Here is an 18,352-nt window from a genome sequence, read left to right as displayed (position 1 = left end):
CAGACTGGGTTAGGAATAGGTTGAAAATGTCAGTGAAGACACTTGCCAGCTGGTCAGCGCATGCTCCGAATACGCATCCTGGTATTCTGTCTGGCCCCGCAGCCTTGCGAATGTTGACCTGTTTAAAGGTCTTACTCACATCAGCTACGGAGAACGAGATCACACAGCCCTTCAACCCAAGTGGCATTTCACTCCCTCAAAGGGGCTCCTCTTTTCTCTCCATTTAAGACAAAGGATATTGCAAGCACTATACAACTCAGATGTTTCTGTGGCTCTCCCCTCCCCTCCTAGCTCTCGCCCCTCTCCAGGGAAGGTCCACGTGAATATCAGATTTTTCAAAACATAGCTGAGACATCAGATTTCTCATAAGAGGGTACTTAGAGCTATGGTTCACAGAATACCGTGGTAGAGGCCTACTGACATAATGTACCACAATATTATCCTGTTTACATATGGCCCTGTATCACACCAGCTCCCGCGCTTCAAAGGGCTATATCCACTCAATGACGGCAGAGGAAACGTAAACTCTGTGGTATGGTAGATAAACATACTGCAGACACACAGTCCGACTTCAAATATACAAATACTGAAGACAGACACGTACTACACACACGAGGAGGAAGGCTGCTGACTTCCTGTTTTTTCCCAATGGCAGATGGCTCATCTTGTTTAGGAGGGTGTGACCCTATGCAGCCCAGGAAAACAACACCAGAGTTTGTGTGTCTGTCTGTGTTCACTATGACAGTGTCACTCAGAATGGAGCATATCACCCACCTGTAAGGGACTGGATCAATTCAGAAAGACAGCGATGAACTGGGCGTAATGTAATATATTACGGACAATCAAGCACACAGTCCATTCTGAGTTTCTCCAGAATAGGCTATAGAAATGGACAGCTAAAGATAGGTCACAAAAACAAGCAGACACACACACACCGCAGTGTGTGTGCAGCAGACTCATGCTCATTCCAAGAACTGTGTGGCTGTAGCTGTACTGATAAGATGTCGTAGTCTGGAGAGTCAATGTTTAACTGACTGGATGGATTCATAGGGAGCTGGGCTTATCAAAGCTCTCACATTATCACATAACCCTATACATCCAACAGTTGTATATTTCTCTGTCCGAGTTTGCTTTTGTGTGCATGTGTCTGTCTGGCTGTACCAGGAAACTCTGATGCTAAACGCTAACCAACACACCAAACCTCTAGCAACAAATTTTGTTTGCTTCAACAGGGGTAGACTAACAGTGAAATGCTTACTTAAGGTATTTGTGACCAACAGATGCATATCTGTATTCCCAGTCATGTGAAATCCACAAATTAGGGCCTACATTTTTTTATTTCAATTGACTGATTTCCTTATATGAACTGTAACTCAGCAAATATCTTTGAAATTGTTGCATGTTGCGTTTATATTTGTGTTCAGTGTATTTAGCAGTCTTATAGCAGGGACAGTTATTGATTCATCCCTGTCTGGATGCACACCCCTCTACAAGCGATGAGACTAGAGAGATCCATCTCAGTAAAACGTCACTGGCGTCTGTCTAAGCTGCCTGGAACCACAGTAAAAAGGGGCCTTGTTCAAGCATGCTTTGCAGTCTAATATAACACTGGGCTCTTCACTGAATCAATGGCTAACTAGCAGACAGGCTCATGGCGCTAGCCAAAAAATGCTAACGGTACGTAGCACAATGCACAAAGCAATGGTGGATGGTGCAGGTCTGGGTGCTGCATCTGTGCTGAGCGTGGATGCTTACGCAGACAAAGCCTTCACACGCATGCATACACTTCCTCAAAAAAGTCCATTCATTTAAGATAGATTTGAGTTGTCATTCATTTGGATGTTTTTGCAGAGGAGATCTTCATTGCATCTGACTCAGATGTTTGGTGCAGTATTTCTCAAGTGATTTTCTTTGCATGAAGACAAGACATCTGTGGTTGAATGACAACCGGCACTGCATTGAAGAATCCCTACTGTTGACCAAATCGTTGATGGGGGGGTTACCGACTTCGGCTTGCCTCCAGGAAAATAGATTGTGCAGCCCAACTGCCGAGAAAAATAATTAAAATAAAACTCTTGTCGATGTCCAAAACAAACATCAACGTCGTCATAATATATGCACAAATTGCTTCGGCTGGGAAGCATGTGGATGCCTTTATCCAATTATGATATTTGAGTTTTTCTTAATTAGGAAATGTGTAACTTTTTCACTTTGAAAATGTAAAGTAGGTTGTGTAGATCTGGAGGGAAAAAAAACAAATGGAATCCCTATTTAGATGAACCTTTTTCCCATTTTGCTACATTAAAATTCCAAGGGGAGTAGACTTTCTATAGGCCCTGTACGTAACAGCCCTCTTCACCTAGTCTAAAGAACACTGACTATATGACATGAAGACAGACACGCATCTCTCTCAACTAGATCTGAAGACCCACCAGCTAGGGACCCCTCTCAGTAGGTGTACCCTTCACATCCTCTCATCAACGACTCAGAGGCTCCTTTAGTCACACTAATCAAGAGCGCACACACACACACACTCTCACCAAGCGCACACACACACACACACACACACACACACAGGTCCTCAAGAAGTCTTTACAGAAGACCCTGCGCCATCACTGCCTGGAAGTAAACAAAATACCTCGGTCTGCCAATCACAAACACAATACACAGCCATACTAGGACACCTATGAACCCTGCCCCTCATGTATTACAGATGTACTCAGAATAACACACAGTACACAATCACCCACTTAAAGTCCATACATTTTAATTATCTAAGAAAACTGTGACGATGTTGTGGTGTGAGAGGAGTGTCAGTGTGTGTGTGTGTGTGTCCTGGACTGTGTGAGACAGCTTGTGAATTTTCTCCATCCTTCTCTCCGTCTAATTTTAGGGACCAATGTAAGGCTGCCCCCAGATGGGAGGGGCTGTGTGTGTGTGAGTCTGATATAGTTGTCATAGCTCCCCTGGATGCTGTAAATCAGTTACCTTCTGCCTGAACAAAGGTCTGCCCCAGCCAAGGGTATGGTGCGCACACACACACACACACACACACACACACACACACACACACACACACACACACACACACACACACACACACACACACACACACACACACACACACAAGGGTGAGATGGAGGAGTAGCAGACAAATAGTAAGAAAACATTTCCATGATGTCTGCTCACCAGGCGCAAATACTCCCACAATATACTGGACGTTTATGTCTACATTACGTTCCACACCTGCACATTTTTGTGTAGGTGTCACACACACCCCCCCTAACCTGTAGGAGTGATATACAGTATTTGGCTAAGAGCAGCCAGAGGTCAGATGATAAACAACAGGCAGAAAAGGGAGAGGAAATGCATGAACACCGGTACGTAGGCGGCAGGTAGCCGAGCGGTTAGAGCGTTGGGCCAGTAACTGCAAGGTCGCTGGTTTGAATACTAGAGCCGACAACGTGAAAAATCTGTCTATGTGCCCTTGAGCAAGGTACTTAAACCTAATTTGCTCCAGGGGTGCCATTTTACTACAGCAGACCCTGTAAAACAACACATTTCACTTAGGGATGCACGATATAGTTGGTGAACATATCGGAATCGGCTAATATTATCTAAAAACGGCAACATCGGTATGGGCCCGATGTCTAGTTTAACGCTGATGTAAAAAACCGTGCATACCTACCGTGCATACCCATTTAACGTAGGTACAGGACATAATGACGCCACGTAACATATAGCGCTACAGGTGCAACACAGCATTCCTAACCTAGCCCACAATATCTGTGCTGTGTGGATCGAGCAGTCAAACAAGTCCAGCAGTCATTTGAAAGAGTAAGAATTTCAGCGAGACAACTAATAGGTGAAATCCATTAAAGCCAAGATAATGGAATTCATTGCCCTTGACAATCAACCGTTCTCTATCGTGGGTGATGTTGGTTTTCGCCGACTGGCCGAGCACCGGTAGACACCATCAAGTGTGCTATTTTTCGATGTTGCCCACCCAGAGTTACACAGTTACACACTGCTATTAGCTTCACGACATACATACTATGGAACGCCATTTGGGTCTTTGCGTGTCAAAAAAATATACAGTATGACTGTCAACGATGTACAAAAAAGTACAAAAAAAGTCTGCAAACAAGCATACACCAGCCACAAACAATGTATTTACAATATCGCGTTGGTTATAAAGCATCATTTGTTCAACTGCAACTTCTGGGGTAACTAGCTTTAGCACCAATACAACCAGCCTGAAAACAATGACCAGTAGAAACTAGAGTAATTTTCATTATTCTTAGCAATGATTTAGGAAATCTTGTGAGCAAGTATTAGCTAGGTTGCCACTTGATGTTCGCCTATTGAAATTGAACTAGCCAGCTACTTAACTCTGTTGCCCACAGCTAACGTTATAAGCAGCCAACTAGCTGGCTAGTGAGGCCCAACCGGACTGTGTTGTGAAGCTAGACACAATAATGATTAGGCCCAATAGTGGAATTTGCGGTTTGCCATCAAAATAAAAGTATATAATTGACAGCGATGCAAATTAATACAAATAGTATAATTATGCCATACTTTTATTTTGAAGGCTAACAGCCCACTATTATGGCTAATCCTTATCGTGGCTCGCTTCACGGGTCCGACCACCATTAATCAAATAAGAACTGTCTTATAAATTAGGGTTATTTTAGATGACACCAAGCGATATATAGCTACTGAAACAGATATTTTGCTATGTTTTTGGGGAATAACTACATTGTTTGCATCCATGAGCTAGCTAGCTTTTTTATTTTTATGACCAGCACTGTAGGTGCGCGAGACAACTTTACCAGCATCATAGCATACGTATTGATGAAATCATTGTGACATATGAAATACGAGTGATAGTTATTACACAGATTACACTACGTTACATTTTTTTTATTAACGTGTTAAATTATTTGACGTGCAGTCATATTCAGGTCCTGATTGGTCAACAAGCTTATTTGACACGTCAAATAGTGTTATTTGACGAGTATCTTTTTGGACACGCAAAGACCCAAATGGCGTTCTATATAAATCCTGGTTGAGAATGAAACGACAGAACAAATGAACAAAGAAAAAGCACAGCAAGTAAGTGAAAGAAATAGGTTTTGATTGTGTTTTACTGGTAATGGGGACATACGTAAATGGCAATAAAATAACTTGTTGGTCAGTGTGGTGTGTGTGTAACCTTTAACTAGGCAAGCACATCCATAGACGCACACACGCATGTCAATCACTACGTCATCAGAGCGCAAAGCATGTTTGTTGTCGAATGCCGAAACCTGAACTAAAGACCTCGGTTTAAAAGCTGACAGTGTTTTTATATTATTTTATTTTATTTAGAATCCTGTGGCTCTGTTGGGCTAAACTGCTGTGAGGGCTGCCATCTGTCCCGGGATCCTGCCAGATTCCGTATAGGGGGAGAGACGCGAAAGCCCAGCTAGCCTAGCTGGCTCGGCGGTCTCAAATGGAGGCCACTATTGAACGTTTCCAGTGTTGCAGGAGCTGTGTTTACTTTGCTTTGTTCCTGGGACAATGTGGACCGTGCTGACTTTCAATGTAGCAACAGCTTTCTTGTGGAGGACTACAGGAGTGAAGTAGATATACTTAGCAAGCAAGTAGAAAACTACATAAGCTACTGGGGAACCCACGCCCACCTAGTTTTATTTTTTTTCACCCATGTAGCCGGACGCCGCTCTGATCTGGTGGAAGTTTAGCCGCCGAGTCGGCTCTCCACAGCCGACTGGCCGGCGCTAGGCAGGGTTCCATCCCCGAAGGGGTCTCCCCCTTCCTTGGAGAACGGAGCTGTTCTAGACCCAACCAACCAGCCATGGAGGTAAGTCACTCTCCGTGGATGTCGAAGGTGTCCTCTAGCAATGGGGGCTTCCATGGAGATGTTGAGCCCGGAACTGACACAGAGCAGAAACAGCTTTGCCGCCCTGGATCCAGAGGTTCCGGTGCCTTCGTCCTTGGTGGCTTCCCAATCAAGATTGGATCCAGAGGTACCTGCGTCTTCGTCCTCGGTTCTGTCTCCTTCTCCGGTGGCTTCTACCTGGGGTTCAGATCTGAGACCTGCCCATGAAACATTCATCATAGGAGGAGCACAAGTACAGGACATAACAAGTCTGCTTCCGACTGTTCTACCACAGATGCCGGGAGCTGACACTGTCGTAGTCCATGTGGGGTCAAACAACATCTGGAGGGCTAACTCGGAACATTCGAAAATTGATTTTAAAATAACTAATTTGAGCATTAAAAGACTCAAAAAAACTGCCATTCATTTCAGGTCCAGTACCATCGTTGGGCCGCGGGTGTGAAAGATTCAGCAGGCTACTGGCATTACACATCTGGCTAAAAGACTACTGTACTCTGCTGGAGTCACTTTTATAGATAACTTTGACACCTTCTAGAAACAGAAGACACACTACAGGAATGACGGAGTTCATCCAAATCATCTTGGCTCCTGGACCCCACGCATTCCAAGGCCGCATTGAAACAAATGACTGGTAAATGATCCAAGACCAGCTCAGTTAATCCCTACCATTGTGACAATGAGTCGTCATAATGCTGTATCAAATGTACATGATCTTAGGGGCATGGGCAAACACAAAGAACCACATTCCTGTAAAGCTTAGAGACAGTCTAATGTTAAATACTGTTGAAGTAATATGGCTACAGGTTCATCTGCCTCACCTATAGTCCATTCAAGTGGGAAGCTGATATAGACCACCAAGTGCTAACAGTCAGTATCTGGATAATGTATGTGAATTCAACAGAGAAGTACATTTTCTGGGTGATTTAAATATGGACTGGCTATCATCAAGCTGCCCACACAAGAAATAACTTCAAACTGTAACCAGTGCCTGCAACCTGGTTCAGGTTATCAGTCAACCTACCAGGGTAGTTACAAACAGCACAGGAATGAAATCATGAACATGTATTGATTACATTTTTACTAACGCTTTAGATATTTGCTTTAAAGCAGTATCCAAATCCATAGGATGTAGTGATCACAATATAATAGCCATATCTAGGAAAACCAAAGTTCCAAAGGCTGGGCTAATATATAAGAGGTCATACAAGAAGTTTTGTGGTGATTATTATTTGACCATGCTGGTCATTTATGAACATTTGAACATCTTGGCCATGTTCTGTTATAATCTCCAACCGGCACAGCCAGAAGAGGACTGGCCACCCCACATAGCCTGGTTCCTCTCTAGGTTTCTTCCTAGGTTTTGGCCTTTCTAGGGATTTTTTCCTAGCCACCGTGCTTCTACACCTGCATTGCTTGCCGTTTGGGGTTTTAGGCTGGGTTTGATTTGATTCATATTGTCACACCCTGGTCTTAGTATTTTGTGTTTTCTTTATTATTTTGGTCAGGCCAGGGTGTGACATGGGTTTTGTATGTGGTGTGTTTTGTCTTGGGGTTTTGTTAGGTATTGGGTTTGTGGCTTAGTAGGGGTATCTAGTATAGTCTATGGCTGTCTGGAGTGGTTCTCAATCAGAGGCAGGTGTTTATCGTTGTCTCTGATTGGGAACCATATTTAGGCAGCCATATTCTTTGAGTGTTTCGTGGGTGATTGTTCCTGTCTCTGTGTTTGCACCAGATAGGGCTGTTTAGGTTTTTGCACATTTATTGTTTTATTAGTTATTTCATGTATAGTGTCTTTATAAATTAAAGAACATGAATAACCACCACGCTGCATTTTGGTCCGCTTCTCCTTCACAACAGGAAAACCGTTACACATATGTTGATGATGTAAAGAATATTTGCTGGTCTGTGGTGTGTAATGAGGAGCAACCAGACACTGCACTTGAAGCATTCATGAAACTACTTTTCCAGTTACTAATAAGCATGGACCCATTAAGAAAATGACTGTAAAACTGTTAAATCCCCATGGATTGATGAGGAATTGAAAAATGGTATGGTTGAGAGGGATGAGGCAAAAGTTATGAAAAAGAAGTCTGGTAGCCCAACTGATTGGCAAACGTACTGCAAATTAAGAACTAACGTGACCAAACAAAAATAAGCTACACTAGGAAACAAAGCTAAATCGTATAAAGAAGGACAGTAAAAAAAACTTTGGGGCACCTTAAATGAAATCTTGGGAAAAAGAGCCAACTCGGAGAGGGTATGAATGTGTGGGGTGTTCATAGACAAAACAAAGGCCTTAAACTGTCCACAATCTTATCGGCCACATGTCAGTAGTACACACCACCTCAATACAGTTCAAATAACAACACACAACTTGCAAGCAACCTCCCTTTTAACTAAAATGTCAACCCAAATACTTCTGGCAGGGCAATAATAGTCCGGCTCTAATGAAAATCAACGGAAAGTGCATCTGAAAAATAGAAAGTCTGCTGCAGGGTAAAGCACTGGAACGATAGAGGGAAGAGAAAGAGAACAAGAGAGATCTTAGCTGTGGTCTTCAGGCTTGCAGTTGTACTGTGACCATCTGATCGTTTGTATGTCAAAGCTTCGCAACAATGTTGCTACTAAATCATGCGATCCATAACCGGTGCGGTCCCAAACGATAACAACCACGACCTAGAGCGGTCACACCGATGATTGAGTTAAACAAACTACACACGCTGAAAATAAACAAGACTTCTGCAGCATAGCACATACAATCAAACTGTAGCGCCAACCAAGAGCTCCCTCCCAGAGAGCTGAAAGAGCTGTCTATATCTCCTCCTTCCTTACTGCTGAAGCGCTCTTAAAGTGGCAGCGCACAGTGAAGGCTCCATGCAGGATTTCGCCACAAGATAAGCAAACTTAGGGATGACATGCCAGCAACAAACACTGACACTACACATCCAAGTATATCGGACCCAATTATGATAGACAAGAATTGTACTTTTGAATTCCGTAAAGTCCGTGTGGAAGAGGTGAAAAAATGGTTGTCTATCAACAATGACAAGCCACCGGGGTTTGACAATCTGGATGGCAAATTACTGAGGATAATAGCAGACGATATTGCCACTCCTATTTGCCACAACTTCAACTTTAAGCCTACTAGAAAGTGTGTGCCCTCAAGCCTGGAGGGAACCTAAAGTCATTCCGCTACCCAAGAATAGTAAAGCCCCCTTTACTGGCTCAAATAGCCGACCAATCAGCCTGTTACCAACTTCTGGAAAAAAAATAGTGTTTGACCAGATACAATGCTATTTCACAGTAAACAAATTGACAACAGAATTTCAGCATGCTTATAGGGAAGGACACTCAACAAGCACAGCACTTACACAAATTACTGATGATTGGCTAAGATAAATTTATGATAAAATGATTGTGGGGCTGTCATGTTAGACTTCAGTACAGCTTTTGACATGATCGATCATAGTCTGCTGCTGAAAAAACATGTGTTATGGCTTTACACCCCCTGCTATAATGTGGATAAAGAGTAACTTGTCTAACAGAACACAGAGGGCGTTCTTAAATGGACGCCTCAAATATAATCCAGTTAGAATTAGGAATTCCCCAGGGTAGCTGCTTAGGCCCATTTTACATGTTTTACTAACGACATGCCACTGACTGAGTAAAGCCAGAGTATCTACATATGTGGACGACTCAACACTACACGTCAGCTACTACAGCGACTGAAATGACTAACACTCAACAAAGAGCTGCAGTTAGTTTCAGCATGGGTGGCAAGGAATAAGTTAGCCCTAAATATTTCTAAAACTAAAAGCATTGTATTTCAAACAATACACTCACTAAACCCTAAACCTCAACTAAATCTTGAAATAAATAATGTGGAAATTGAGCAAGTTGAGATGATTAACTTCATTAGGGTAGGAGGCACAATTTACACCTTCGGATGAAAAGCGTGCCCAAAGTAAACTGCCTGTTACTCAGGTCCAGAAGCTAGGATATGCATATAATTGGTAGATTTGGATAGAAAACTCTCTAAAGTTTCCAAACTTCCATAGGATAAAAAAATGTCCGTGAGTATAACAGAACTGATATGGCAGGTGAAAACCGGAGAAAAATTCATCCAGGAAGTTATTTATTTATTTTATTTAGGTTTGTAGTTTTCCATTGACTGCCTATACAGATTCCATTGACTTAGGACTCAAATTGCACTTTCTATGGCTTCCACTCGATGTCATCCGTCTTTAGAAATTGCTTCAGGCTTGTATTCTGAAAAATGACGGAGTAAGACCAGTCTGAATGAGTGGACACTGCAGTGTCCCAGAGGTTATTCATGCACACGACCGAGAGCGCACCTTTCTTGTTTTCCTTTAATATTGATGAAGCTTTTGTCCGGTTGAAATATCATTGATTATTATGACTAAAAACAACCTGAGGATTGATTATAAACATTGTTTGACATGTTTCTGCGAACTTTACTGATATTTTTTTTATTTTTTGTCTGCTGTTTTGACTGCCTTTGAGCCTGTGGATTACTGAACGAAACTGAGGTTTTTGGATATCAAGAGGGACTTTATCGAACAAAACAAACATTTATTGAGTAAATGGGAGTCTTGTGAGTGCAACCATATGAAGATCAAAAGTGAGTGATACATTTTATCGCTATTTCTGACTTGTGTAACTCCTCTACTTGGCTGGTAACTGTTTGTAATGATTTGTCTGCTGGGCGCCGTTCTCAGATAATCACATGGTACGCTTTCGCCGTAAAGCCTTTTTGATATCTGACACCGTGGTTGGATTAACAAGAAGTTCATCTTTAAACCGATGTATAACACTTGTATATTTTATGAATTTTTATAATGAGTATTTCTGTTTATGAATTTGGCGCTCTGCAATTTAACTGGATATTGGCCAGTTGGGATGCTACCGTCCCACGCCCCCTAGAGAGGTTAAACTGCTTGGAGTAACCCTAGATTGTAAACTGTCATGGTCAAAACATATCGATGCAGCAGTAGCTAAAATGGGGAGAAGTCTGTCTATAATAAAGTGATGCTCTGTCTTTTTAACAGCACTATCAACAAGGCAGGTCCTACAGGCCCCAGTTGTCGCACTTTGTTCAGTCATGTGGTCAAGTGCCACAAAAAAGGTCTTAGGAAAATTGCAATTGGCTCAGAACAGGGTAGCACAGCTGGCCCTTGGATGTACACAGAGCGCTAATATTAATAAATATGCATGTCAATCTCTCCTGGCTGAAAGTGGAGGAGAGATGGACTTATTTATTTATGAAAGGTATTGACATGTTGAATGCACCGAGCTGTCTATCTAAACTACAGGAACACAGCCCGAACTCTCATGCATACCCCACAAGACATGCCACAAGAGGTCTCTTCACAGTCCCCAAGTCCAGAGTAGACTATATGTAGTACTGTGTGTTTCCCAGAGCCATGACTACATGGAACTCTATTCCATATCAAGTAACTGATGCAAGCAGTAAAATTAGATTTAAAAAACAGAAGAAAAAAAAACAATTTTGGAACAGCAGGACTGTGAAGCAACAAACATTGGCACAGACACATGCGATAACATACGCACTATACATACACATGGATTTAGTACTGTAGATATGTGGTAGTGGTGGAGTAGGGACCTGAGGGCACACATTGTTGTGAAATCTGAATGTATTGTAATGTTTTAAAAAATTGTATAAACTGCCTTAATTTTGCTGGACCCCAGGAAGAGTAGCTGCTGCTTTAAAAGGCAATGCTACCAAATACTAATTGAGTGTGTGTAAACTTCTGAGCCACTGGGAATGTTATGTAAGAAATAAAAGCTGAAATAAATCACTCTACTATTATTCTGACATTTCACATTCTTAAAATAAAGTAGTGATCCTAACTGACCTAAGACAGGGAATTTTTACTAGGATTAAATGTCAGGAAATGTGAAACTGAGTTTAAATGCATTTGGCTAAGGTGTATGTAAACTTCAACTGTATCTACTGTAAATCACATCCAGATACGATATGATATATGCATTCAGCACCACAGATAGAACTCTTGATAATGGGTACGCACAAAAATACAAGAAAGCGGGAGAGCTCAACATTACATTTAAACTACTCAATCAGTGTGAGGAGTGAAGTCTCTGATGGGCTTTGACTAGAGCAGTGAAGTCAGGTATCGTTTCTGACGTCGCTATGAGCAGGATTGCTGAGAGGTGAGAGATGTAAGAGATGACGTGTTATATTTCATCACTGAAAATGTCTGTTCACATACATTGGGTCAAACTAACAGTACAAACATCTTCTGAGCATGACTCCTGATCTTTGGAAAGTTTTGCTCATTGAGAGATGCATAGAACCTCGTCAGTGACATTAGAGAACGATTCAAAAACAATCACTGCGTCAAACTGAAGATCAATAAGCTCAAGTTGCAGGTCAGTGGGAGCGTTATCCACATTGAAGGTGAAAGGAGAGGAAACCAACAGCATGACATTTTCCAACACTTTGAAATCCTCAAAACGATGAGAAAACTCAGTTCGAAGCACACAGCAGGGATGTATACTTCTCCCGCTGGTCATCTGATAGGGAACACACTAGTAGTGTCGGAAGGTGGGTGAGATTGTTGGCTTCTACTTGGTGGGTCAGGAGGAGTAATTTTCCCTTGAAGGTTATGACAAGGCTGTACATCTGATGTGCAAAATGGCCCTTCCCTTATAGTTTGGAATTCAGTTCATTTATGAGGGCCATGATGTGAAGGCAAAAATCAGCTAACCATTCTATATCTCGTAGTTGAGGGAAATCCACATATTTTACATTCATTTGCAAAAACTCGGCAATCTCTGACTTCAGGTCCCACACCCTTTTAAGCACCTTCCCCAAACTCAGCCATCTCACATTTGTGAGGTAGGGGAGATTTGCATGACCCAACTCTGTCTCTTCCAACAGTGATTTTGCTCTTATGAAGTTTATCACTTTAGTGACTGTATTCACAACATGGCTCATTTTCAGAACACATTTACAGAGCACCTCCTGATGAATAATGCAATGCAGGAGAAAATAAAATCTGATCTGGGTTCAGCTCAGCTACTTGATCTTGTATCATTTTCAAAAGACCAACGTTTTTTCCTGTCAAGTTTGGGCAACCATCAGTGGTCACATTGGATAACTTTTAAACTCAGTCCATGCTTTGCCACACTTATTAACCTCCAATAAATCTTTCCCTGTGGTTGTGCTCTTCATTGACTGCACTGAAGCTTCTCTGTCATTTCAAAGTCTGGGGTTATATCTCGTAAGAATATCAACAACTGTGCTGTATCACGTGCATCACTGCTCTCATCCAGGGCCAAGGAGAAATAGGTGAAATCTTTTACCTCGTCTTCCAACTGTTGTTCCATATTCTCTGTGATGTCCTCAACACGCCGTGTTACTGATCGTCTTGACAGGGAAACTTTTTCAAACAGCTCTTTCTTGTCGGGGCAAAGTATTGCTGCAGTCAATTAAACATTCTTTAATGAATTCGCCCTCAGCGAATGGCTTGCTATGTTTAGCAATTTTGTGGACATGTACATAGCTAGCTCTCGCAACTCCTTTTGCCGAATGCCGTTTTGTAAAAAGTCCTTGCTGCTTTTGCAACTGAGACAGCAACTCTTTTGATGAACTTGCCCTCTGCTCAGAAGACATATTCCTATCTTTCTCTGCATGCTTCGTCTGGAAGTGTCGGAACAAGTTGCTCTCTTTGCACACTAAGCACACAGCCTTCCCTGATACCTCAATAAAGAAACATTTGGATGTCCACTCTTACTGGAACACCCTACATTGTCTACTTTCCTTTTCTTAGAAAAACTAATTTTGCACAATTTCTAGCCAGCTACAATTTGTAACGGTGACGTGGGTGTCAGACTGTCAGAGTATGATTCCGCGGGCCGTATTGAATCAGGTCGTGGGTCGCATACGGCCCCAGGGCCGACCTTTGACCAGGCCTGTTCTATACCAAGCAAACCTCCATTCAAAACTAGATCTATTCTTTCTGTACCTTTCTGCATCTACTTAGTCTTTCTTTCATTCCATCGATCGCTCAACCTTTTCAACTCTTATTTTCTCTCTCCTTCACAGCAAACTAATACTGCAAAATCATCTTCCTTTCTTTTTGTTTCAATATATCCCTTCTGTACTCCTTTATTATTGCCTGCATACTGTAGCTGAACTGCTCAGCCCCTTTCTTTCACCCGATTTTCCTCGCTCCTCCTCCCATCTTCCTCTCTGAATTCCTTTGCAGGTCTTGGCTTGTGAAGCAAGAAAGTGGAGAATTCCATCAGGCTGCTGTTCTCTCTGGTTCAGTCACTGGTCATGTCACACTTCCTATGTGTCTGCATGTCCTGTATATGCTCAATATTATATGAGGTCTATCTAGTGTAAATCTATTTACTGTATACCTACTATAAATCTACCTAGTGCATCTCTCGGTATGCATGTGACCTCGTCTGAGGGCATGCTAGAGCTTTCTGCCTATTAAGCCACAGAAGGTATTTGGCTCAGGGGATACAACTGTTTGATGGGGCATGACACTCTTCCCCCCCCCTTCCCCCCCCCCCTCCCCTCCCCTCCCCTCCCCTCCCCTCCCCTCCAAACACACACACACACACACACAGCTGCTCCACACAACACACACTCCTGGCTTCACTTCCGATTTCAGAGAGGATGTTACACAAGCCATCAACGGCTGTGAGGGGTGATTACATTTGACTGTGACAGCAGGAAGTGTGTGTTTGCGTGTGTGTCAGAGATCCAGTTAAAATTAAGGAGCAAGAGGACAGTTGAGGATGGTGGGTGGCAGCAATATTAGAAGATGTCTCATTCATTCAACAAGAACACTGACTACTGTACAGACACACATGACCTCAATGGTATTGTATAAACAGGCAGGTGGGGAGTACATGTCCCTGAAGGAGGGTGTTTCAGTACAGTAAATCTGTTGTAATGAATAGAGAGGAGGAAGAAGAGAGGGGAGAAGGATGAGAGGGGATAGATTGCAGCACACCAGTAGGTGTCATTGAGATGGAGGATGGGATGTCAATCACACCCCCACTGGATTGGAGGATTGGGTCCAGATGAGAGAGACACACCCAGTACGGCTGGCTAATTTTAAAGGGGTAGGAACAGTAGGAACCAGTCCTTTTAGCTATCACTTTTCACCAAGAGACCAGGTCATTTTATAATAACTTTTAGGAGAGGCCTGGTTGTGGAATAAATAGCAGGTTGTCTAAAAGGCTGCATTGTTCAGTTGACTGAAGACTGACGTCAGCAGTGTTATCAGCCCCCCCACTACCGCTTGAGAACAGCCCCACCCAACACTGGGCAGCCTGGCCCACTGCCTGATTAAAAATATATCCTCTGTTTCCCACAGGGCTATCACACCAACTCAAAATAACATTATCCTTCAACAGAGAACTAAATACAAGTTAATTTGATCAGTACCCGTTCATTTCAATGAGCAGCTACAGTAAATGGCGAATACTTATAATTATCTATATAATCAGAGATCCAAATGTCAATTTAATCATGACACGTTTGCTAATGATCCTCACTTTCTGCACTATTGAATACAGTGCAATCATGAGGCTGCACACAAAGACACTAACACACATTTACAATAGTCTACTACCATCAGTCAGACAGACAGTTCTGACCTTTCTTTGCAGGAAGTGCATTAATACTCTGACCGATAATTAGTTCCGCAGTCATGGCCACCGTCTGGGCACACTCTTAATATAGTGTGTGTGTTCGCGCACGCGCCAAATGGCTACTATAGCTGTCTGTGTGACAGGGCAATAGATAAACCATGCATGATTGCCATTTAGGAATTCATGTGGTGGAAGTGTGCTGAGGTCAATGAGTGTGTGCGCGTGTCCACGTGTGTTTGCGTACTGTATCGTAAATAAGTCAAATATGTGTATTAAGTGTTTATGCAAACAAATTGTCCCCTCGGAAGCACAGAGCTCTCTCTCACATGATTGAGAGAATTGCTCCATTCATGGCTCCAGTCACCACCACCTCTCCCCCAGACCCGTGTGTTATTGCTCCGGGGGGGCTGTGTGTGTAATTGGCTCTCATAGCCACAGATACTGTATTAGACGCACACTCCTGTTTGTGTCTCTGACGGTCCCCTGACATCATGCCTCCCTCGTCTCGTCCCGCTGGGAAGCTTACTGACTTGGTGTCGCCAGGCTGCTGTAAACACACACGTCTGAATCAAATGATAATTTAGACAATAATAGAGGAATAGGGATTGTGTGTGTGTTGGGGTGAGATGGTAGAGAGAGAAACATGTCTGAGTTCTAACAGGTGTAATTTCCATGGTCTTATCTTAGAGAATCATTGTACCTTCTAAACCTCTGAAATATATTCTCCATAACCAAAAATAATGTATTTTCAGCTGTACAAAACCCAAAGAAAGAAAGTGCAGAAATTACAGTTAAGACCGGGAAGCATAGCGCACATAACAAAGTTACCACTTCTTAGACTTACTTTCAATGAGAATAACAGATCTATAACTTATAATTCTGTGAGTTTGGTCTTTGCCCCAAAAGTTATATTGCAGCTTTGAGAGAATCTGAGAGATACATTCTAATGCTCATGCAAGTTTGAGCATGTATCAAATATAATTTAAAGTACATCTAAAATTGTGTCACTTAATTCACTAATATATCTAAGGACAGGTAAGGTGTGCCATCACATTGGCTTGGCAATAACTATATCAACGTCTCAAAGACATAGCCCCTTTGGAATCATTGTCCTAGGTATATGTTGTTTGTCACCAAGTGTGCTCGGAGTTAGCCTATTCAAGTGTAGGCAGGCCTACAAGCAGACAAAGTGGAGCAAAAAGCATAGGCCTGGCGAAAATGACAAACAGTGTGCTATTCATTAATTTTCCTGAAACGAGTTAACCACTCAATTCTACCCGTCCTCTCCAAAAACTTCCCGGTTCTACACAACGTCACGTCTGAGTTTAAATATAAACTACAGTGGGGCAAACGTCGATGTGACGTGCCCTATTTTACCACTCTGTCAATGTTCCTGCAACATCCTCTTCAGTTTGGCATAGAGAACACACCAAATAAATCCTGACATAACCAACAGCAAAGAATAGCAATGGTACCAAGTGTAGCTTAAACATGTCCCAATCGTGTCATCCGTAGCCTAGAGTTTTGTATAGCCTGAGATAAAAATGAGGGGAACTGCAGCAGCGGAATACACTAGGAGTAAGCTACACCGGGTGCAGAGGGGTAAACGAGTGCGTCAAGCCCGAGATTTTATTAAATGACAAGTCACCAAATAAAATTCTAAAAACAACACCCAACCGCATCTTAAATACATTGCATCATAGTTGTGAGACCAAAACATATCGCTGCTTTCAAAGGCCCATGTTTAAAAACGACTACAATCTGAGGATATTTGGCATAGTCTACATAACTCGGAGGGTTTGTCGTTCACATGGTCATAGTTGTGGACGATACTTACGGATGATAACCCTTAGGGATAAGGCAGAATGTACCCTTGGGTGCTCTGAGAGCAAACCAATCATGAAACTCGTTTCGAAACATTGCCTATTGTTTGACAAAATTAAGAAACGAATATTTTCAAAACACGACAAAAGTGGAAATGTAGACGATAAATTCAAACAACCATCTGGGTGAGGTGTAGATACAACGTAGCAGTTCAAGTCCACCTCGGTCGACGTACTCACTGACTCCATGTAGGTTAGCCTACTAATTCGAGATAGCGACGGAAGTGTGCCAGGGACTTACCTTGAGTTACACTCCTGTTGGGAATAGGAGAATATCGACCGTCCTAGTGAGGAAATAGGTATAGTTAAAAGTATTTTTTTTCTCTCGATTGAATCCACAATAACGATATTTAGGCTTTAAAATATGCGTGACAAGATGAGCCGTGAGAAACCTCTGTCTTCTCCTCGCAGGACAATGAGGCCAGGTGGGCTGATCGGCGTTGTCTTCCTGTTTTTCAGAAGGTGAACCACGCACAGTTCGGATGCTGTTCGCTTTTTTCTTCTATCCCTCCCGTTCGGTCTCTCCCCCTCCCTGCGTAGCCTACACTGTTCTTGCAGTCGCCTAGTACTCAGCCGGCTTTGCTTCCCCTATCTTCATATCTTCAGCATGAAACTCCGGGGCCGAGATTTCACCCGGAAACACACATTTCTGAAACCTCTCCAACTAATTGAGATGAAAGGAAAGAAACGCGAGTTGAATTTGCCAGTTGAAACATTCATTCCAACGTTGCCAAAGGCGCGTCGATTATCCCCGATGCATTATTTTGGTGAGGGGGTCATTAAACTGGGTTTTCTCTGACAGTCAGTGCCTGCCTGGTTGTGAGGCGGTGTTAAAAACAAATAGGTACACTATGCCTTATGTTGTATGTCAATAACAGTAAAGGCA

The 18,352-nt window shown here is 42.6% G+C and overlaps 1 protein-coding gene across 2 annotated transcripts in view; it reads right to left on the bottom strand.

Annotated features, from left to right (window-relative positions):
* The window catches only part of LOC139385608 (phosphatidylinositol 4,5-bisphosphate 3-kinase catalytic subunit beta isoform-like), a 79,810-nt gene extending 61,780 nt beyond the window's left edge, over positions 1-18,030 (bottom strand). For both annotated transcript variants that reach the window (XR_011628975.1, XM_071130815.1), the window contains exons 1-2: positions 17,859-18,030; positions 17,708-17,750 (exon numbers count right to left, since the gene is read on the bottom strand). The gene's annotated coding sequence lies outside the window, so the exon portion shown is untranslated. The remainder of the gene's footprint in view (positions 1-17,707; positions 17,751-17,858) is intronic.
* Positions 18,031-18,352: the final 322 nt, after the last annotated feature.

Source organism: Oncorhynchus clarkii, chromosome 27 (assembly GCF_045791955.1).
Source record: "Oncorhynchus clarkii lewisi isolate Uvic-CL-2024 chromosome 27, UVic_Ocla_1.0, whole genome shotgun sequence".
Lineage (NCBI taxonomy): Eukaryota > Metazoa > Chordata > Actinopteri > Salmoniformes > Salmonidae > Oncorhynchus > Oncorhynchus clarkii.
The sequence above is the reverse complement of the archived record's forward strand: the minus strand, read 5'-3'. Positions and strand labels throughout refer to the sequence as shown.